This window comes from Myodes glareolus, chromosome 15, assembly GCF_982192425.1.
Source record: "Myodes glareolus chromosome 15, mMyoGla1.1, whole genome shotgun sequence".
NCBI classification, from domain to species: Eukaryota; Metazoa; Chordata; class Mammalia; order Rodentia; family Cricetidae; genus Myodes; species Myodes glareolus.
The window spans coordinates 28,469,640-28,493,756 of record NC_142040.1 but is presented as its reverse complement, the minus strand read 5'-3'; the positions used below and the strand labels follow the sequence as shown (position 1 = coordinate 28,493,756).

At 38.7% G+C, this 24,117-nt stretch overlaps 1 long non-coding RNA gene across 1 annotated transcript; it reads left to right on the top strand.

Moving 5' to 3' along the window:
• The first annotated feature begins 1,032 nt into the window (after positions 1-1,032).
• Positions 1,033-6,203, top strand: LOC125406029 (uncharacterized). The gene is made up of 3 exons (XR_007233764.3): positions 1,033-1,640; positions 2,741-2,927; positions 5,811-6,203. It is a non-coding gene; the product is annotated as an uncharacterized LOC125406029 (long non-coding RNA).
• The last annotated feature ends 17,914 nt before the right edge of the window (positions 6,204-24,117 follow it).

Here is a 24,117-nt window from a genome sequence, read left to right as displayed (position 1 = left end):
AGCAAGCATCTTCCAGTCACACATAAGACCTCCCAGGTCTGTCTTTCAGCCTACACCAAAGTCCATGAAAGGAAAGAACACATTTCTTTCTTCTATAACAACATCCTCTTAACACTAGTGGTTTTGAACAATTCAGTTTCCCAAATAATAATAAAACCATGAAAATTCATACATAGGACATTTCCTAAAGGTGTAGACTGGGTTACAATAATTCACCCCCCCATACTCCTATACATCTTCCCTACTCAAGTAAACATAACAGAATGACAATTAGTGGAACAAGATTATTTTACAGATAATCTTGAATCTGCTCTGGTGTTTTAATGTACATTTTACAACAACTTTATATTCTATTACTGTTAGCTCATGCCTAGCAACATATCGCACAACTATTCTTCATATGAGCACAAGAACATAATGTGCTGATGAGGAGGAAGAATTCTCGGAGTGGGCAGAAGGTGTTAAAGAAAAATTGCTACCTTTAGCACTGCAAACACAGGTATAGGCAGGCTCTAGAAGAGGCTCAACCCCCAGCATGCAGGTACTGGATGTCAGGAATGGTCCTTTACATAGTCTCAGAAAAAAAAAGTGGTTACATGCTTTATACTCTAGCTAGAGAAACCCTTAATTTTATAGATGACTAACTTGGAATAAATTGTCTTCCCTATAATGCTAAAAAAACATTGACCAAGGTAGCACTGGAACCCAGAACTAAATTAAAGACATTCAAGGAGAAATCACATCACAAAAAATTATTTTCTTACTTGAGAAATAATTGATTCATTTTTATTCATTGAGAGCAAATGTTTCCTGATTGTCATCTTGCACCAGGTAATGTCACTAAGTAATGGGGATATACAGTAAACGTGCTCTTAGTGAGGACACTATTCTACATAGGTCATAGAAGGGTTTTGAGCAGGGAGGTAAAGCAGAGGTGGTGTCCTGGAGATGAAGAACCAAAGCAATTGTGACTGGCAAGTTCCATGTGAGAAGACCACTGTGACCGAACCAGAGGGAAGCAAGGAGAGGGTGACTGGGGGTAAGATCAAAGGTCAGGGAGGGAAGTCAGATCGTGTCAGGTTCTGACTCTCCCCAGATGAAACAAGAAGTCACCGATGCTTTCCATCAGCCGAGAGCCATCATTATGCAGTCTTTAAGTCTCACTGGCTGGTCCATGAAGAAGAGAGCGGTAGAGCGAGTGAGGGGGGGAGGAAGGATGACGCTATTAGCACAACGCAGGGGATAGGCTGGTGATTTAACTAGGATGATGGGCATGAGCTTTGAAGACTGGTCGGATTCCTGAGCATTATTGTGAAAGTAGCTCTGACAGATGTGAGAACTTAGATACGAGCTGTGAGAAAAACGAGGGAGAGAGAAGTAAGGCCTGAGTATCTAACCTCGGGTAACTGCAGATGCTTACCAAGACAGAGGAGAAAGAGAAAAGAGCGGTTTGGGGAGGAAGGTCAAGTGTGCACTGAGCACGCTCAGCAGAGCTGCCTATGCAAATCCTGCACACACTGGAATCTCAAAAGAGAAACTGGGAGGAGTCTGTACAAAGGAGATATTTCAAGACGTGGGACAAGACAAGAGGATCAACAAAGGAGAGGCCCGGGCCTGAGCTCAAGACCAAATACCACACGGTACTGTCCTTCACAAGCATTCTATTGGCCCTTGAACTTGAACTTTCTGAATAGAAAACCACAAGAATAGTGCTTCTGATTCTTCTTCAACAACAGATGGATGGTGTGCTGCTAGTGCGTCAATAAGCCTGCCTACTTCTTTAGGGTCTGTTTACTGCCCTTTAGTAAGCAGGGAGTTTTCAAAAGAAGCCAAGCCAACAGAAAGAACCATGAAAGAGCCAAAGATATACCTGTCCCAGACCCGGGGATGCCAAGGATACAGGGAGTTGGGATGAGGAGTATTGCTGCTAATGGATGCGCACTAGAAAAGAGGTGTGACACCTCGTGGGCCCATTCCAGGCATCACTTTAAAAGCCACTCTCAAACAGAATGGGCCATGATAGAAGCAGACGGAGAACTAATCATAATTAAGCAAGCATTGATGAAAGCACACTCTTTTCTTTTTCAATGAGAGAGTCTGAACATGACCTCAGGTACCAGTGATGGTGTCTTAAATGCTGTGACAGATGGTGGCTAGCTGTGAAAAGGAGGGAAGGCTGAAGATTCACGGCATCATAAGGGTTGACTCATTTTTGTGGCCAAGGACAGGGTAAGGACAACAGGTCCTGACAGGCATCTGAGGCAGGAGCTGGGCTGGTTATTTAACTTCTTGGAGCCCTGTCTTTCCTCAACTGTGAAATGGAAGTGATGTAAATACCCACCTTTCTAAGGGAAATTTTTTCAGAAATAGCTGGTGAGGAATTATTTTCCAAGTAAAAATAGTACCATTCATTGAGTCTTAGACAGTTAAAAATAGGTAAACTCCCATTGTGATGAACTCAAGGAAGTTGCCAATTATTTTAATGAAGTAAAATGGTACTAAAATTAACACATAGCTAAAAACCATATTTTAAAATGAAAGAGCCGGGGAAGAATGCAAGCTAACATCCAGCTTGTGCTTAATGAGTCTGCAAGTAAAAGGAATGAAGCCCCGCGAAAGAAAATGAAGGTCATGTGTCCCTACATGCACACATCCCCCTCTTCCTCTCACTAGACGTCGTAGGACGTTTGCTAACGGTGTTTAGCTTTGGTTTTGGTTGTGTTCTGTTTATTCAAATTAGGTAGTCGAAATATGAGATGACGTGCACTTGCGTGGGAAATCTTCTGGTCGAAGAATAAGAGTTACTGAAGGATGTGGGACCTCAACCCTAAGAATGCTGAGAATGGGAGACATGGTCTTCCCCAGGGAAGAGCCGGCCCTAATTGGTAACCACATACCAAGGGATCAGCCCTGAAACATACACACAGGTAACATTATAAAGACAGAGATGATTGTGTTTATATATTAAGGTAGGGGTTGTGCATGTGTGTGTGAGAGAGAGTAAGAGAAAGAAACACAACTCTTAAACAATTAAAGAAAAAGAGGCTGTGAATTTGAGAGAAAGCCTAAAGAAAGGTGCATGGAAAGAATTGGGGGAGAAAATGATGTAAATATATTATAATTTCAAATTTTAATTATTTCATAACTTACTGAAGAAAAACTATATATAATGGAAAAACAAACCTACCAGAAAAACTCTTGGCCATAATTCTGAAAGCACACAATTTATCCTATTGTTAGAATGACTGATAGATGGGGAGTAACTGTATCAGCTTATTATCACATACGATGAATTGAAACATGACTGAAATTGTCTCTCTCGCAGGGTATTTATTGCACATTATGCAGTTGCTATGGTCACTGTCAGTGATCATTCTGACATGCAAGAAAGATCTGTCTATATCCCAGGTCTTCAAATGTCCAGCTGTGTCACCTTAGGCGACTTATTTTGCCTTTCTGATTGTTGCTGCTGTTCTGTTTTTCAATGTTTTGTTTGTCTGTCTGTTGCATCCTCCAGAAAATGAAGCTCTCCCGCCTGTCAGGGTTCTGAGGTCTGGGTGTGGTGAGTGTAAGTGTGCATCCTTGAATATGTTCTTCAAGGGGACGATCATTATTAGCCTTTACCTTTCATGAAATAGATTATCCAAGGCGCAGATTCAATTTTAACTGTCTAGAAACCTTTCTTGTCATGGTATTTACCATTATTGAATTCCAATGGTAAAGACAAGCATCCTACTTAGTGTCATAAGTCCCCTCGACCTAGCCCAGGGTCATCAGTGGAATCTCGATTGGGGAACTGCTCAGATCGCATTAGTCTGTGGCCATGTCTGTGAGGAATTATTTCAAGTGTTGATCGACAGGGCTGTGCCCAGCTGTGTCCAGCCCACTGTTGATGGTCAGCATCCTGGAGAAGGTAGCCTCTTGCTGTATAAGAAAGCTATCTGAGAATGAAGAAGAAAGGGAGGCAGAACTCAGTGATCCTCCGTGGGGAGTGTTACAGTTTCTGCTTGAGATCCTTCCCTGCCTCCCCTTGGGACTTTGACCTGAAAGAATAAGCTGGAATAAATCCTTTCCTCCCCTAAGCTGCTTTTGGTCTAGCTCCAAACAGTTCAGACAATGGATACTCACCTCATATAGGATAGTATTGAAGCACCCCAAGACATATTTGATAACAGTTTTTTATGTTTGACTTGAGCCAAACATAACTGAAGACTGGGTTTCTTTGTTGGGTCACTGGGAACTACATAAAAACACAAGGGATGAAAACAGATTAGCTAAAAGTTTTCCAGACGACCCTCAGGTTGGACAGTGTCTTATGTCCTTCCAGAAACCAGTCTGTGCTGCTTGCAGACTCGTTCATTTATTTGCTCTCTCGTTTGTTCGCACGGTATTCTGGGACTTTGACATTATTCTAGGTGGGAGAGATGCTAAGAGGAGACAGGCCAGCAGGTGCTGAAGTTTGCTGTCTGGTTTAGCAGGTAGGTAACGGATGAACGTGGACCAGGAGCATGACTCAAGTCGGGAACATGTCTTGCACCTTCTAAGTACAAAGTTGGATATTGCAATGTATGCCTGTTCTACTAGGAGGCGGGGACAGGAGGATGGCTGGGACTTGCCAGGTAGCCAGTTTAACCACTCGAGCCAGACAAGCAAGCTCCAAATTCAACAGGCGATCCTCTCTCAAAAAATAAGGTGGACAGCTAATGAGGAAGATACTCTATGTCAACCTCTGGCCTCTGCACACATGTGTACACATGTACACACACACCACCACCACCACCACTACCACGACCACCACCAAAAAGGGGAGAAAGGAAAATAGAGACATGAATAAAAATTAATAGGCTTTTTTTAAAGAAATAGTGTAATAGAGCAAGATTTCATTACTATCTTTATATTTCTTTATCTTCTTTTCATACTTGGTGCAGAAAATAATTTTCTGCAGGACACAGCGAGGTGAGGAGAGGCAACGGATCACGCAGGAGGAGAGGTGACAACGGCATGTCCAGCCTCTCCAGGTCCCTCTTAGGTTTCCTGAGTGATGACAGTAAATCAACACATTTAGAGTCCCTGCAGCTCTCTCCGGTGTCTCGCTGGGAAGCTCTGGGAAGTATTGACACTGTCATAATAAAAAGAGAAAAGAAGACTCATGAGACCTTGTCTCAAAAAGAATTGGAAAAGTTAGCTTAATGACAGAGTTACACTAATTTGCTCTCAGTATCCTGAGGGGGAAATCAGGCCCTTCTGGCCTGTTCCTTTTATAGGTGGCAGCAAGAAAAGATTGCTGGCTAAGGGGAAATTTGTGCAGGGATTTTTTTTAAAAAGATTCACATGTTCTAATATATGTAGCCAACGTGTGAAATTATTTTTTCTCAATGTTTAGGGAAAAAATCATTATGTTGGAGAATCCAGTCACAACTTTGTTATAAGTTCTGTATGACTGGGACTTTTAGATATAGCCCATAAAAACACAGGCTATCCAGCTAAATTTGAATTTCAGGTTAGCATCAAATAAAACCTTAGTGGATGTCCCAGGCGATATTTGTTAACTATATTTTGTTGCCTTATCCGGACCTGATACCAGGAAAGATGATAACCCCCTTCTAGCTGGCAAAGAGCACATTCCTATTTGACATTTTTACTCCTTGTTCCCAAAGAAGGCTTTCACTATTGATCACTTTCATTGATCCAGTCCGGCAGTTTTCAAACACACACACACACAGACAAAGAACAGCTCTTAAGAGAACAAATTCTGATGTTGAATCTTAATATTGAATCCCGATTTTTTTTCTCTCTTTCTCATAAAATAGCAGAATCTGTTTGGATGAAAAAGATTAAAGCAGCTGGGAGTAGAAGGAAACTAACCACTGACTTCCTACCGCCTTTGTCCCAGAATAAAGGGATTCTACACAACAAGCGTGAAACGTTAATGTTTTGGACATCCCCACCAAGTCTTGCCTAAGTAAAAAAGTCCACATAATCCTTCCCTTCATCACGTCAGACTTTCTCCTCACTGTAGACATTATCGTCCAACTCCCATTAAAGATATGCTGGAACTGTACATGGTGGAACACGTCTTTAATCCCAGCACTTAGAGGCAGAGGCAGAGGCAGGAGGATTATATGTAAGTTTGATGACAGCCCAATCTACATAGCAAGTTCCAGGCCAGTCAAGGCTATATAGTGAGACCCTGTTTCAAAACAAAAAATGCAATTCTACTTCAATTAAAAACATTAAATTTTTAAAAAGAAAGACTGAAATCTGCTGATTCAAATCCCTTTTAACAAAAAGGAATACAATTTCCCATCAAAAATTCAACACCATTCTTCAAGGACTATAATTATTTTAAAGTGTTTATATATAAACACAAAAGATGCCAGGTAACCAAAGCAGTTCTAAGCAAAGAATACTGCTGGAGATATCACTACACCTGACTTTGAGCTACTCTGCAGAGCCGTGGTAATAAAAGCAGCAAGGCATTGACACGTGTTAACCAATGGACGAGACTAGAGGGCAAGGTATAAGCCCATATAACTACAACTCCCTGGCTTTTAACAAAATTCCAAAAGTGCACATTGGAGAAAAGACAGCACCCTCAGCAAGTGGTGCTAGAGAAAATATCTTCATGTAGAAGAGGAACCAGAATTGTATACCTTACCTGAACAAAAGTCAAATCCACATGCATCAAACACCTGAATGTAAGATCTGAAACTCTGAAATTACAGGGGGAAGAAAAAGCAGAGAAAGCACCACACTGCATGGGCACACATAAGGATTTTCCAGATGGAACTCAAGTTGCTCTGAAGAAAGGTCAACTGTTGACAAACAGAACCTTAGGAAATTTAAAAGGCTTCATACCACAAAGTAAACTGTTAAGTGGGTAAAGAAACAGCCTATAGAATAGGAGAAAACCTTTGTCATCTGACAGAGGATCAATAACCAGAATAAACACATACACAAAAAAAGAACCTAAACAACAAGAAAACAACCCAATCAAAAATTGAGCTAAGGAGTCAAATGGAATTCTCAAAAGAAGAAATGTGTGGCCAAATTTGAAGTGCTCAACATCTTTATCTATCAGAGAAATGCTTATTAAAACTACCTTGAGATCACAATGGCTTTCAGCTAGAAACCAAATGGCAATAAATACTGGCCAGGGAGTGGAGTAGGGGAAGCTTTACTCACTGTAGGTAGGCTGTAGACTGGTGTAGCCACTGTGGGTCTTAGGGTGAAGGCTTCTTAAAAACTAAGACTTGAATGATCACATAACCAGCTATACTGCCTCTGGGCAGAGACCCAAAGGACTCTGTATCCTGCTACAGAGATGCTTAATCACCTCTCTTCATCGTCACCCTTCACAATAGTCAGGGACCAGAATCAGCCTACATATCCATCAACTAATAAAAGGGTAATGAAATGTGGTACAAATACACAGTGGAATTTTATTTCACTCTAAAGGAAAAAAATTAAGCTATAAAATTTTCAGGAAAATGGATGGACCTGGAAGATACTATATTGAGCTAGATAACCTAGGCTCAGAAATTGTCTCTGCATCTTTTGCACCACATTTTTCTCTCATTCTAGCTCCAGGTTTTAAGAGATGGGTACATTGATGTGGGAATGGGTGTGTGTAGGGTCTAGGGAACGACAGAGGGGCCGTCAGAGAGGGGAAAGAGGCTTTGAGAGGCAGCGTTGAATGCAGGAGATATGGAAGTGCAAGACAAAGGCTGAGTGGAAACATTAAGAAGGGCAAAGTGGACAGAGAGGAGAGACCATGTGACTGGGAGGGTAAACTATCTATGGGAAAGGTTTGGAAAGCTGACACCTGAGTTCATTATGAGAAGGAGGGCTGAGAAGGTGTATAAATGTTATACAGTGTTATACATTATAATTATAATAAATTTATAAATTTATAAATAAATTATAACGCTGTATAAATGAATAAACATACTCTACTCCCTGTGGGTAGAGCACATGCTGTGCAAACATAGGAACCTGGAAAGTACCTGGATTTGGATTCCGAGCACCCATGTCAAAGCCTGGCCTGGTGGTGCATGCCTGCAACTTGCAGCACTACAGTCAAAGATCGAGAAAAGTGGATCTTGGGAGTTTACTGGGCAACCAGTCTAGCTAAAATAGGAAGACCTTGTCCCAGAAAAAAATAATAGTGGCAGAAGAAGCTACCTGAAGTCTATTTCTGGCTTCCATTTGTGCACTGACAGGCTAATGTACCCAAGCACACATGTGCGCATGTATGAGTGTGTGCATGCACATGAGTGCATGTGATTGGGTGCTCACACATGCGTGTGTGTGCACACACAAGATTTTGGATGTAAATACACTGTATAAATGAATAAACATACTCTCAGAAACCATGTTATTAAATAAAAATCTAGTGTCAGGCATGGACTTTCTCCCTACATTTGTTAGTCAGGAAAGCCCCTGGCACTCCCAAATCAATACTAGAAATTGGCATTGCTCTTGATTGTCCAGCAGAACAAAAAGTTAGGACCTCATTGTGGAAGACACCACTCTGTAGGGTATACAGAAATCAAGCTGGAACTGGGTTAGTGGCTATTCTTTGCAGGATAGCCTCCCATTGCCAAAAGGCATCATGGAGGGAGAGTTGTCTTCCACGTTCTTATCCAACTGTGGACTCAGTGTACAGCACTGCTAACAAGCTAAACAAGATGTTCCCGCTGGTGCAATGATAGCAAGTACGCAACAAGGGTACACAAACTCTGATTAGATTTGAGGTCCACTCCATAGGGGGCAATCTTCATCTGGGAGTGTGAAAGTTGTCAAATACCTATGACTGGGGATGTCATGGACCCTGGTGGGAGAGATAAAGTTGCTGTTATTTTGCTAAGTAGATATGATGTATCCATCAAACTGTTGTCTAAATAACTACATTGGTACCCATAGATTACTGTAGCTATCAGCTTTGATCAGTGAAGCTTCCTTTTGCATTGGGGAACGGCAGCTGTAGAGACTCATAAGTGGTCAATTGATGGGAGCAGGTGACAGTCAAATGCTCAGCCATGAACTGGACATCTCTATTACCCACTCCAAGGTTCAAGGAAGAGAGGAAGAGAAAGAAAGAACGTAAGAACCAAAGGAAGGAGCAGAGGGCAGGGCAGGGCAGGACATAGAACTGTGGCAGCTGAAAATGACACCACAGTTACACTCTTGCACTGTGCTCATCTCACAATATTGGGCATTTCCAACATCCTGACATATAGCAGGAGGATGTATGTGCAGTTAGTGGGAGCTGAGAGGAGAGACAGCTTCTCCAGTAGTGTGGCCATGGATAAGGTTCCCATGCTACTGTGAATGACTTACCCGGTATTCCTGTAAGTAGCCCTAAGTTAAATATCAGGGTCATATAAAAATAAAATAAATAACTGTTCAAATTTTTATGTTTTGTTGTTTGGATTTTTTTAGAGAGAGGAAAGGGAGAAAGAAACATAAAGTTAGGGAGGGGAGGTAGAGAACAGCTGGGAAGAACTGGAAAAGGGAAAAGAATATAATCAAAATATAATGTATGAAAATATTTTAAAGAAAAAATACACACAAAGGAATAAAAGAACTCCGAAGACTCAAGGGAGGAGAAAGATAGCTGACAGAAGGGGGAAGGAGGGAGAAGACATCGGGGAGGGAGGGAGAGGAAAGAGGGCATCAGACAGCAAAAAATGATCAAAGACTAGTGTGTATCTGAAAATGTAATGAAACCTGTTAGTCATTAGTAACACACAAGAATAAAATCACAAAAGAGGCCAAGTTAAAGGAGTGACCATTTGCAGGGAAGGGGAGACAACAGGATAAAGGGGAAATCAATATTATCAAAGTATATTTTATACATGTATGAAAATATCACAATAAACTCCACTATCCTGTATAGTTTATATGTGCTAAAAATAGTTTGTTATTATTACATAGGGCATAAACATGTTTCAAGTACGTATTCCATTTTTACCATAACAAATCTGTCACCATAGCAGGCTAATTGTTGGTTTATCTCTGTATCTCTGTGACATCAGAAAAGCAGCAAAAGCAGATTAAGTCACCCCCAACAGCCCGCCTAAGCCAGCACACCAACCCACAGATGGGAATTAACTTCCAGGTGCTTTAGCTAAACTCCCCAGGACTGTCCAGATGTTTACTATCACGCCGACATTGTAAACATGCTTTCCACTTCAGTCCTTCCTCTCTAGGGTTCAGGAGATGGTCTCACCACAGACAACAGTTCACAAGTGATGGTGGACATCTCCTGAAGCCATGTTTCCATTTAGTATGTATGGAGTGTCCTTGAACATATTTTACAAGTTGATTTAAATCCTTGTCACTCTTGTTCTTCATAGGCTATTTCTTAGCATGCTCCCCTCTAGTTTCTATCTGTAAATAGTCATCAATCCTCATTTTATACAAACTCGTTCTCCATTAAAGGCCTTTGCTTTCAGAAGAGCCATTATGAACTCATTCCCAGAATATGAAGGGCAGCCTCTACCAGATTGAAAAGCCAACTTCAAGAACAGTGTAGGGACAGGCTAGCTTTCAGTTGTAAGTTAGTGCCTGTCAAGTTTTCTCTTTAAAAGTTATTTCTAGGACAAGAGAGATAAAATAGTAAAATGCCTGCCTTTAAAAAAAGTAGAACAATACTGAAAGTAATATAAGACTTAGTCTACAATTGTAACTACAGAGTCATAGAAACAAAAAAATGCATGCTACTGACAAAAAAGCAGGTGAAAGGCCAATGGATTAGAACAGGGGACCAAAATAAATCTCACAGCTACAGCTACCTGCTCACCAATAAAGGTGGCAAAGGCATAAATTGGAGAAAAGCCAGACTTGTTGACAAGTGGTAATGAAAAAGTTGGTTAAGTACCTACAGAAGAAACTAGACACATAGCTCTCACCATGCACAAACATCAAGTAAAAGTAGATCCAGACCTTAATGTAAGACCTGAAACTCCTACACCCTATAGACAAGGACATTCTGAAAGGACTCCAAGAGCTCAGTAATTATATGAATTAATAAATGTGATTGAATGAAATTTAAAACTTTCTACTGGCCAAGGAAGCAATCAATCAACAGAGTGGGAGACAAGCTTTACCAACTACATCTGACAAGGGATTTATATATGGGTCTATAAAGAACTCCAAGCATTAAATACCAAGAAATCCAAACAATAATGGGGCTTATGAATTGAACAGGCTGTCTCAAAGACAGAAATGACAATACTCAATGATTTTTTTAATACTCAACATTACCTAGTAGAAAAACAGAAATTGAATCATCTTTGAGATTCTATCTCACCCCATTTGGCAAGACTATCATTTAGAAAATGAACAAATGCAGGTAAGAAAATGTAGGGTAAAAGACTCCTTTATACACTGCTGGTGAGGATATTAGTTGGTGCCACCGCTATAAAAACCAGTATGGAAATTCTTTAAAAGAAAATAGAACTACCATATGAGCCAGCTATCCCACCCTGGGGTGAATCCCCAAAGAAGTATAAGACAGCCTACCACAGAGATACCTGCACATGCACATATTCAAGTTAAGCATCATGGTTTGTGCCTATAATCCCAGGACTCAGAAGTGTAACATAAAAGTTTCTATGAGTTCAAGTCCAGCCTTGTGTATTCTATGAGTACCAGGACAGTCCGAGCAAGACCCTGTCTCAATGAAGTAAAAGAAATAAGACAAGAAACCAGTTTAAATATCTATCAACTGAAAAGTGGATAATGAAAATTCCAGACACACAATGGAATTTTATTCAACTATAACAAACAATGAAATTATGACATTGGCAGAAAAATAAATAAAATTGGATATCGTTGACTTAAGCAATCATTAAACAGTATAAGCCAGACTCGAAAAAGCACATACCACATTTCCTTCCATATACAAAATCTAGATGTATAAAGAACAAAAATTCATAGAACATGAAAGTGAAAAAGGAATTATGAGAAGGGAAAAAGAGAGCTAAAGAGGTGGAGGTAGAAAGAAAGGCAATGGAATATATGACATGAGAGTAAGAGATGGGACTTTTGGGCATAGGAAGGGACCAGCAAGAGGCAGAGAAGGGGTGAGGGAGAGAAGTGGCAGGAGCAAAATTGAATAATGAGAGGTATCAAAATGTAAGTTAACCAAAAATTAGTTAAAATAAAATTTACCCCAGTAAGCAAGGGACAAATCTTAGTGATAGAATAAGTAATAGAAAGTTCATAACTCTTGATTCATTTCTAGCTCAGATAAATAAATGAAGAAATAAATAAATAAATAAATAGCACATCAGTCTATTAAAACAAGTAAGTGAGTTATTGAGGTCACAGGAGTTAAGATCAATATGAGGAAATCAATGCATCTGTATATACTGGAAACAAAGTAACACAAGTTTTAGAAAAGTATCATTTGCAATACACCCAAAACTATGAAGTGTTTAGAGATAATCCTGATCAAAGGTTATATAGGCTCTACATGCAAAATGATAAAAAAAAAGCCAAGACCAATTTCTAAAAAACATATTCATGAGTTGGAAGACCAATAACACTTGGATGCTAAATGTCCTCCAATTGATCTACAGAGTCAATGCAATGCAAATCAAAATCCCAGTAATTAGCAATCTGATTCCATGATGTATACGAAAATGTCAGGGACAGAAGAACCAAGACAATCTAATCTAAAAAAAAAAAAATACAATGGAAGACTAAGCACACCTAATTTAAAGATGTATGAAGTTGTGACACCCAGAAAACTGTGGTATGAGTATCAGGACAGACAAGTAGATCAATGGAGCAGAATAAAGAGATTGGGAATGAACTCATAATAGATTGTTTTTCTCAAATGAGTGAAAGCAATCTAGTAAAGGAAGAATAACCTTTTCAATAAATGATTCTGGAACTAATCAACAGCTAAGCAAGGAGGACGAGAGAGAAAAAGGAAGATCCATAATTGACATCGCATACTTCTTCCAAAAGTTGAGGCCTACAGGCTTAAAACTATATAAACTCAACTTGAACTATAAACTTTTTAATAGAAAATCATGATAAAGTCTTTGTTATCTTGACATATATCAAGGTTTCTTAACTATGAAACCAAAAGCATAATCCATAAGATATTTATGAACTAAACTTTATTAATATCTAAAATATCATCTTTGAAAGGCTCTATTAATTAATAGCAAAAACATAGATTGGAAAATACTTTTTTAATTCTGTTTTTTTAAAGAATCTTGTATCAAGACTACATAAAGACCTGTTAAAAATTCTGTATGGGAGCTCAGCAGCTCTGTTAACAATGGGCTAAGGATTTGCACAAATACTTCAGCAACAATATATTGGCATAAAATATGCATGTGTTCAATGTCACTAATCATCAGGTGTAGATGGACACTATAAAGTAGTCCCACACTAGCTCAGAATTGAATATAATAAAAGGTTCTTTATTTAGGGGTGGACTCACAAATCACAGTCCACTGTACAAGCTGGGAACAGGAACTGAAGCAGAGAGAGAGAGGCCACACAAGTTTTATGTCAACATTTATAGCCCAAGTGAGCTGGTATCTTAAAGGTTATTGGCTGAAGGAGTTCCTACAGCACCTCCACCTTTTGTCTAAATAAGAGTGTTCTAAGCCTAATACAAAGCAATATATAATAAGAACAAATATCAAGTATAAAAATGAGAATTATAACCAGCATAAACAATATCAAGCAAGAAGCATATGCTAAATAGTTTAATAGTTATATACTAAAAAGTCTAAGTCTTGTATTAGAAATGATTTGACTAAGTCATGAGAAGAAAATAACTATGATTATCTTGTCTTCAACCCCATCAAAAACCTGAGAAGGGAAACAGTATTATTTGAGTAAAGAAGTACAATCAAGCAACTTCCAAAATGTGCTATTAATGAGAGAGACAACTGGCAACCTGGGCAATCACCCAAAGTCTCATTTGCAACGTTGGAGCAACCAACTTTGGCTAAGGCTTGAGTAACTGAGAGACCATCTTCAGAGGCAGGAAAAATTTCGAAACCATCTTTGCCTGTCTTGGCAAGGTTTAGCAGTCTTTTTTCTTGTAGTCTGCTTGTCCTGTCTGGACATCGTGCATTTCATCAGTGGTCGAGGCATGGGCAGTTCTTTGTTCAAAGGCAAGTTTTGCCAGGAAGAAAACAAACTCCAAGTAAAATGTCTTTGGTAATGAACATTCTCTCAGGAATAGATTGATGCTGCTAGGAGCAATATGTCTCACATTACCAGAACCCTAAGTTATTTATTTATTTTATTTTATTGATTTTTATTGAGTTCTACATTTTTCTCTGCTCCCCTTCCTGCTTCTTCCATCCCCTTCAACCCTCTCTCTAGGTCCCCACATTCCCAATTTACTCGGGAAATCTTGTCTTTTTCTGCTTTCCATGTAGATTAGATCTATGCATATCTCTCTTAGGGTCCTCATTATTGTCTAGGTTCTCTGGGATTGTGGTTTGTAGGCTGGTTTTCTTTGCTTTATGTTTAAAAACCAAATAGAAGTGAGTAATGGTCTTTCTGGGTATGGGTTACTTCACTCAAAATGATGTTTTCTAGCTCCATCTATTTGCCTGCAAAATTCAAGATATCATTATTTTTTTCTTCTGCATAGTATTCCATTGTATAAATGTATCACATTTTCCTTATTCATTCTCGGTGAAGGGGTATTTAGGTTTTTTCCAGTTTCTAGCTATGACAAACAATGCTGCTATGAACATAGCTGAGCACATGTCCTTGTGGCATGATTGAGCATCTTTTGAATATATACCCAAAAGTGGTATTACTGGGTCTTGAGGAAGGTTGTTTCCTAATTTTCTGAGAAATCGCCACACTGACATCCAAAGGGCTGTACCAGCTTGCACTCCCACAAGCAATGCAGGAGTGTTTCCTTTACCCCACAACCTCTCCAACATAAGTTGTCATCAGTGTTTTTGATCTTGGCCATTCTTACAGGTGTAAGATGGAATCTCATAGTGGTTTTGATTTGCATTTCTCTAATGACTAAGGATATTGAGCATTTCCTTAAGTGTCTTTCAGCCATTTTAGAGTCCTATGTTGAGAGTTCTCTGTTTAGGTCTGTACTCCATATTTTCTTATTGGATTATTTGTTCTTTTGATTACCAATTTCTTGAGTTCTTTGTATATTTTGGAGATCAGACCCCTGTTTGATGTGGAGTTGGTGAAGATATTTTCCCATTCAGTATGCTGTTGTTTTGTCTTGTTGCTTTACAGAAGCTTCTCAGTTTCATGAGGTCCCATTTATTAATTGTTTTTCTCAGTGTTTGTGGGTATTGGGGTTATATTTAGGAAGTGGTCTTCTGTGCCAATGCATTCAAGTGTACTTCCCACTTTCTCTTCTATAAGGTTCAGTGTGGCTGGCTTTATGTTGAGGTTTTTGATCCATTTGGACTTGAATTTTGTGCACGCTAATAGATATGGATCTATTTTCATTTTTCTACATGTTGATATCCAGTTATGCCAGCACCATTTGTTAAATATGCTTTCTTTTTTCCATTTGATATTTGTTGCTTCTTTGTCAAATATCAGGTATTCAAAGGTGTGTGGATTAATATCCGCAGACCACTAAGTTACTTAAATGTCCTATTCTACAGTTCTTTGAAATGGCTGAAGATTACCTGTCTATGTGTAATACAATCTCTAGGTATCTAAAGAACCTCATTAGTCTAACTATAACTATGACAAATATGGATAACTATTGAGTCTAATTCTTAATACCTATACAGCTTAAAAACTAAGGCTTCATATTATAATATTAAACAATCTTTAAACAATTGTGCAGCAAATGAGGACAATGACCTCAAAATATAAACAGTGTATAAGTATCTTGATCAGAGGTAGAAATGTATAGTGCAATATGATAAATATGTTCTAAAATTATATCAATATATTTAATGTCTTAAGCAGAGGTAGAAGCATGCATGCATACAATATGACAAAATAACTTTCCATAGATGGACAAATATAGTAAACAGAAATAAGAGGATATTCAATATAACAAATATAATTTGAATTTGTATCAATATGCAAGAATCTATACCAATGTAAATTGTCTATGAATAATAGCTCACAAGCATTCATTCTATTACTCATTATTACTAGTGTTAGCAAGCTCAAACTAATCTATCTTAGTCTATCCAATTTCCCTTATTTTTTTCAAAAAAAAATCCCTGAACCTACATAATTTCCATCCTAACCCCCAACCATATACCAGTTAAAATAAATCCCTAATTAATGTTCCCAACCCATAAGACAAACTTTTTTGAGAGAGGAGACTTATTTTCTAGAATTACTTCCAACTGTTAAGGGAGTGAAGTTCTTTCTATGGGATTCTGTAAAACTAAAATGATGGCTAAGTTTCAAGACTACTGTCTGGTATAATTGCAAATAGTCTCTGAGTATTCGGTAGGGTTTTTCTGAGGTTCTTATTTGAAGTTCTGGCCAGAATGTTGTAAGAAGATGCACCATTTTAGCTAGCCAAGTTGGAATCATTTTGAGCAGCTGGTACCCAAAACTGATCTTAAAGTAGCACTATCAGCATCATAACATCATATCAATCAGGTGAAATCATTGTTGTGAGGCCCTATCTTCTTCCTGGGAACTTATAAAATTACTGGAGAAAAATTTATTATTCATTATGGAAAACTTAAACATTATTCATATAGACATATATTCAACAAAAGGTATGATAGAGACAAAAATAGGTATGAAGAGAAGTAAATTTTTTTCTAAATTCTTTCTTCTTTCTGTCCCAGACCAGATGGCTGCTGATATGAGACAGAAACTCTGAATTTTCCTTTTAACAACACGCTTGGATTTAGAGAGTGATAGCCATGTCCAACTCCAAAGGCAACTTTAATTTTTAAGTAGAGATATACACAAGTTCATATAATGAATTTTTTTTACACTGCGGATGATGGGTCATCAAAAATCAGATATTTCTTTGCATGGTAATTCTTTCCTCTTTAGGCATCTAGATGTCCAAGGTCTCTAAACTTTTTGAAGATGGGTATTTTCCTGCAAAGATAAGAACAAATACCAACCCAAGTTATAAGGATTCCTTACCACCTATATGATTGTCACCTGTCGATGAGCTTTCATTTCTCTTTCTCCAGAAGTTTCTCTTTTTCAAACCAAATCTTTGATAATTTTGATGATATCCATAGTTTTACTTCTCTTGTGAAAGCAAGAGCAAAACCCCTTCCCCAGTGTAGCACACCTCCTGGTTTCCAATTGTGAGGTCACATCCTTGAAATACACTGGCTGATTTAATTCAAAAATTTTTCTATTATCCAATGTCTCTCTGCTGCCATTGAGCCTTTCTCATTAGTGTTAAAAAAATTCAAGGTTAATAAAGAATTATGCAATCTATTTCTGGGGGTATTTTTCATCCCTTTCTATTTGTTTAACTTATACTTTATAGTTCAATTTGATCTTTCTATGACTACCTGTAGGAGTGTTTGGTATACCTGTAATATGATTTCTATTGCAATAAGCAAAAAACTGTTTCATTTTCTTAGAAACATATGCTGGATAATTATCTGTCTTTATCTGTGCAGGTATACCCATGATGGCCATAATTTCTAATGAATGTGATTATTGAATCAGCCCTTTCTGAGCTCAAAGGAGTTGCCCACTGAAAGACTGAATAAGTGTCAATGGTGTGGGTTTCATATTTTCATTTTCCAAATTCTGTAAAATGGAACACATACATATGCCTTTGAGTACCCTTTGGGTTACTCCCTAAAGGTAGCAGTTAGTGTTTGGTTATAGAAAGAGCAAGTAGGATATCTCTTTATAATCTTCTTAGCTTATATCCACATAATAAAAAACTCATTCTTTAAACCTTTGCTATTGACATAATTTTTTTATGAAATTTTGAAGCTTTCAACACATTTCCAGTCAATAATCAATCAATTTCAGCATTACCTTGTGCTAGATGACCTGGCAGGCCCATATGGGATTAGATGTCTGTTATGTATAGGGGACAAAGCCTATTCCTGATCATATTTTGAACCTGAATGAATAATAAAATCAATTCTGTATGATTTGGTGTTAATTCAGTGGTTCCAATATGCAAGACAACTCTTTCTGCATATTGTTAATCAGTAACTATATTGAGGGTTTTTTTTAAATCCCTTAGTACCATGAGAATAGCATATAATTATGCCTTTTGTACAGAATTATAAGGGCTTGTTCTACCTTACTTAAATATTCTAATTTGTAACATGCCTTTCCTGATTTATATGCATCAGTATAGAATTGTGGGCTCCAGTTTTTGATGTGTCATTACAATGCAGGGAAGAATCCAACTACTTCTCTTTATAAGGTTAATTCTTTCACTTTTTGGATAGTTGCTATTGATCTCTCCCAAAAAAAATTAGCAAAAGCTCTTTGCCAGGGTTCATTGTCTTTCCATAATTTTTTGGTTTCATCAGTAGTAAAGGCACTATAATCTCTGCTGGGTATATTTCTGCTAGTTGATGAAGTCTCAATTTTCCTTTTATAACTAATTCAAAGACTTTTTCCATCAGTAGGGTAGTTTTCTAGAACATTGGGAATCAACCTACTTCGGTGCCCAGCAATACCACTCTTGGGCATATACCCAAAAGATGTTCAATAATACTACAAGAACATTTGTTCAACTTTGTTCATAGCAGAATTATTTGTAATAGCCAGAACATGGAAACAACCTAGATGCCCCTCAACCAAAGAATTAATAAAGAAAATGTGACACATTTACACATTAGAGTACTACTCAGCAGTAAAAATCAAAGATATCTTGAATTTTGCATACAAATGGATGGACCTAGAAAAAACATCCTGGATGAGGTAACCCAGACCCAGAAATATGAGCATGGTATGTTATCATTCATAAGTGGATACTACCTATAAACAAAGAATATTGAGCCTGTAGTTCATGATCCTAGAGAAGCTATGTAACAAGGTGAACCCTAAGAAAAACATACATAGATTCACCTGGAAAGTCGAAATAGACAAAATCACCTGTCAAAATTGGGAGCAAGGGGGAAGGGAAATAGAAAGGTGAGAAGGGGAAGACAAGGGGAGAAGGGGAGGGATGAGGAAAACTTGAGGGAATGGGATAGTAAAGATGGAGGAAGGACAGAGATGAGAGCAAGGAAAGAGATATCTTGATTGAGGGAGCCATTATGGGGTCAGCAAGAAACCTGACTCTAGAGAAAACCCCAGGAATCCACAAGGATGACTCCAGCTAAGACCCTAAGAAAAAGAGGAGAGAGTGCCCAAACTGGCCTTGCCCTGTAGTCAACTGATGAATACCCTAAATATTGCCATAGAACCTTCATCCAGCAACTGATGGAAACAAAAGCAGAAACCCACATCAGAGAACTCAACTGAGCTCCCAAAGTCCAGCTGAAGAGTGGGAAGAATGAGAGTATGAGAAAAGAGTTCAAGACCATGATGGGGACACCCACTGAAACAGTCTACCTGAGCTAATGGGAGCTCACCAACTCCAGCCAGACTGGGAAGGAACAAGCATAGGCACTGTTGGACAGTAGTCTTTTATCCTGTCACTTGTATTGTTTTTAATAAAACGTTGATTGGCCAGTAGCCAGGCAGGAAGTAGAGGCAGGACAACAAGAACAGGAGAATTCTTGGAAGAGGAACTGTCAGTCTACAACCCTCACCAAGATGCAGAGGAAGCAAGATGTGACTGCTTTGCCAGAAAAGATACCAAGCCATGTGGCTAACACAGACAAGAATTATGGGCTAATATAAGTTATAAGAGTTAATAAGAAGCCTGAACTACTAGGCCAACCAGTTTATGATTAATGTAGACCCCTGTGTGTTTATTTGAGACTAAACGGCTGTGGGACCTGGTGGGACAGAAACCTCTGTCAACACATCGGCCCAAACTAGTCCCTCTGAATGTGACTGACAGCTGTGTGGCTGGGGAAGACTGTGGGGCCACTGTCAGTGGCACCAGGATTTATCCCTACTGCTTGTACTGGCCTTTGGGGAATCTATTCTCTTTGGATGAATACCTTGTTCGGCCTAAATATAGTAGGGAGGACCTTGGACCTTCCCCAAAGCAATGTGCCTTACCCTCTCTGAGGAGTAGATGGGGGAGGGGTTGTAAGTGGCGGGAATGGGAGGAGGGGAGGGTGTGGGAACTTAGATTAATATGTGAAATGAAAAAAGATAGTTGATTTTCTTTTGAAAAAAATAAAATTTTTAAAAAAAAGAGTATGGGGCAGGGTCTTCCGTGTTTCACCGAACCCCTCCCTGCCCCCACTGCCCTGCACTCTTGTCTCCTGGGTCCTGGGAAGACCAGCTATCCCTGTGGCAGTGCCGAGGAGTTCTACCCGGAGAGGTGAGTGGGTGCTAGCCTGGGCGGCCAGCCCGGGAAGAGAGCACAGCCCCTCCCCCCTCAGTTTCTGCAGCAGGGTCTTCCGTGTTTCACCGGACCCCTCCCTGCCCCCACTGCCGCTGCACTCTTGTCTCCTGGGCCCTGGGAAGGCCAGCTATCCCAGCTGCAGTGCTGAGGAGCTCTATCCAGAGAGTGCTGAGGAGTTCTATCCAGAGAGTGCAGAGGAGTTTCATCCAGAGAGGTGGAGATGGGCAGGCGCCAATGCAAGAATTCCTCCAACAACCTGAAAGGCAACATGACATCTCCAGAATCCAGGGACCACGAAATGAGAAGAATTGAACACCCTACTCCAGAAGAAATAGAAGAAATCGACTCTAAGCGGATCTATATGAAAATAATAGAGGAACTTAAACAGGAGGTGAAAACCTGCCATAAAGAAATGGAAGATAAGTATAACAAAAAGATTGAGGAAATGAGTAAAGAAATGGAAGAGATATATACCAAAAAGTTTGAAGAAATGAGTAAATCCGTAAATGAAATTCTGGGAAACCAAGAAAAAACAATCAAACAGGTAATGAAAACAGTTCAAGATTTGAAAACTGAAATGGAGACAATGAAGAAAACACAAACCGAGGGCCGGCTGGCTATGGAAAATCTAGGTAAACGAACAGAGACTTAGAAACAAGCATAACTAACAGAATACAAGACATAGAAGAAAGAATCTCAGACTCTGAGGACACTATAGAGAAATTAAACGCTCTGACCAAAGAAAACAGTAAATCCAACAAATTCTCATCACAAAACATTCAGGAATTGTGGGACACAATAAAAAACCCAAATCTAAGAATAATAGGGATTGAAGAAGGAGAAGAACGGCAGATCAAAGGCCCAGAAAATATATTCAACAAAATTATAGAAGAAAACTTTCCCAATCTAAAGAACGATATTCCTATGAAGGTGCAAGAAGCATACAGAACACCAAATAGACTGGATCAGAAAAAAACATCCCCTCGCCATATAATAATCAAAACACAAAACATACAGATTAAAGAAAGAATATTAAGAGCTGCAAAGGAAAAAGGTCAAGTAACTTATAAAGGTAAACCTATCAGACTTACACCGGACTTCTCTATGGAAACCATGAAAGCCAGAAGATCCTGGATAGAGGTACTGCAGAAACTAAGAGACCATGGAAGCAAGCCCAGACTACTATACCCAGCCAAGCTATCGTTCACTAACAACGGAGAAAACAAAATATTCCAGGATAAAAATAAATTTAAACAATTCATAGCCACAAATCCAGCCTTACAGAAAGTAATAGAAGGAAAATCGCAACCCAAGGAATCCAACATTGCCATCACTACCTACAATAACCAAGACATCTAGCGACCCTTCACAACCACAACTCAAAAAAGAGAAACACACAAACACTACTACACACACACACAAAAAAAAGTAATAACTGGAATCAACAACCACTGGTCATTAATATCACTTAATATTAATGGACTCAACTCACCTATAAAAAGGCACAGACTAAGAGATTGGATACAAAAACAGGATCCAACATTCTGCTGTTTACAAGAAACACACCTCAAACACAAAGATAGACATCTACTCAGAGTAAAGGGTTGGGAAAAGGTTTTCCAAGCAAATGGACCTAAGAAACAAGCTGGTGTGGCCATTCTAATATCTAACAAAATTGACTTCAAACTAAAATCAATCAGAAGAGATAGAGATGGACATTTCATACTCATAACAGGAACAATTCCTCAGGAGGAAGTCTCAATCCTGAATATCTATGCCCCTAATATAAAAGCACCCACTTATGTAAAAGAAAAACTTTTAGAACTCAAGGCAGTCATCAAACCACACACACTAATAGTAGGAGACTTCAACACACCTCTCTCACCAAAGGACAGGTTAATCAAACAGATACTCAACAGAGAAATAAGAGAATTACTAGAGGTAATGAATCAAATGGACTTAACAGATATCTATAGAACATTCCACCCAAATAGGAAACAATATACCTTCTTCTCTGCAGCTCATGGAACCTTCTCGAAAATTGACCACATACTCGGTAACAAAGCAAACTTCCACAGATACAAAAAAATTTTAGTAACCACCTGTGTCTTGTCGGATCACCACAGTATAAAGTTAGAATTCAATAACAATTCGAACACCAGAAAGCCTACAAACGCGTGGAAGTTGAACAGTCAACTACTGAATCACCCCTGGGTCAAGGAAGAAATAAAGAAAGAAATTAAAGTCTTCCTTGAATTTAATGAAAATAAAGACACAACATACTCAAACCTATGGGACACAATGAAAGCAGTGCTAAGAGGAAAGTTCATAGCACTAAGTGCCCATTTAAAGAAAACGGAGAAAGCACATATTGGAATCTTAACAACACACCTGAAAACTCTGGAAAAAAGAGAAGCAGACTCTCCCAGGAGGAGTAGAAGACTGGAAATAATCAAACTGAGGGCTGAAATCAACAAAATAGAAACACAGAAAACAATCCAAAAAATCAACGAAACAAAAAGTTGGTTCTTGGAGAAAATCAACAAGATTGACAAACCCCTAGCCAAACTAATCAAAAGGCAGAGAGAGAACACTCAAATTAATAAGATCAGAAATGAAAAGAGGGACATAACAACAGACACAGAGGAAATTCAGAGAATCATTAGATCTTACTACAAAAGCTTATATGCCACAAAGTTGGAAAATGTACAAGAAATGGATTGGTTTTTAGATAAATACCATTTACCAAAGTTAAATCAAGACCAGGTGAGCAATCTAAATAGACCTGTTAGTCACGAAGAATTAGAAGCTGTTATCAAAAACCTCCCGACCAAAAAAAGCCCAGGGCCAGATGGTTTCAATGCAGAATTCTACCAGAATTTCCAAGAAGAGCTGATACCTATACTCCTTAAGGTATTTCACAATATAGAAACAGAAGAGTCATTGCCAAACTCTTTTTATGAAGCTACAGTTACCCTGATACCAAAACCACATAAAGACACAACCAAGAAAGAGAATTACAGGCCAATCTCACTCATGAACATTGACGCAAAAATTCTCAACAAAATCCTGGCAAACCGATTCCAAGAACACATTAGAAAAATTATCCATTATGATCAAGTGGGCTTCATTCCAGAGATGCAGGGCTGGTTCAACATACGCAAATCTATCAATGTAATCCATCATATAAATAAACTGAAAGAAAAAAAAACATATGATCATTTTATTAGATGCTGAAAAAGCATTTGACAAAATCCAACATCTCTTTATGATAAAGGTGTTGGAGAGACTGGGGATACAAGGATCATACCTAAATATAATAAAAGCTATTTACAGCAAGCCAACAGCTAACATCAAACTGAAAGGAGAGAAACTCAAAGCCAATCCATTGAAATCAGGAACAAGACAAGGCTGTCCACTCTCCCCATACCTCTTCAATATAGTGCTAGAAGTTCTAGCAATAGCAATACGACAACATAAGGGGATCAAGGGGATTCAAACTGGAAAAGAAGAAGTTAAACTCTCGTTATTTGCAGACGATATGATAGTATACATGAGCGACCCCAGAAACTCTACCAAAGAACTCCTACAGCTGATAAACACCTTTAGTAATGTAGCAGGATACAAGATCAACTCCAAAACATCAGTTGCCCTCCTATACAAAAAGGATAAAGAAGCAGGGCGGGAAATCA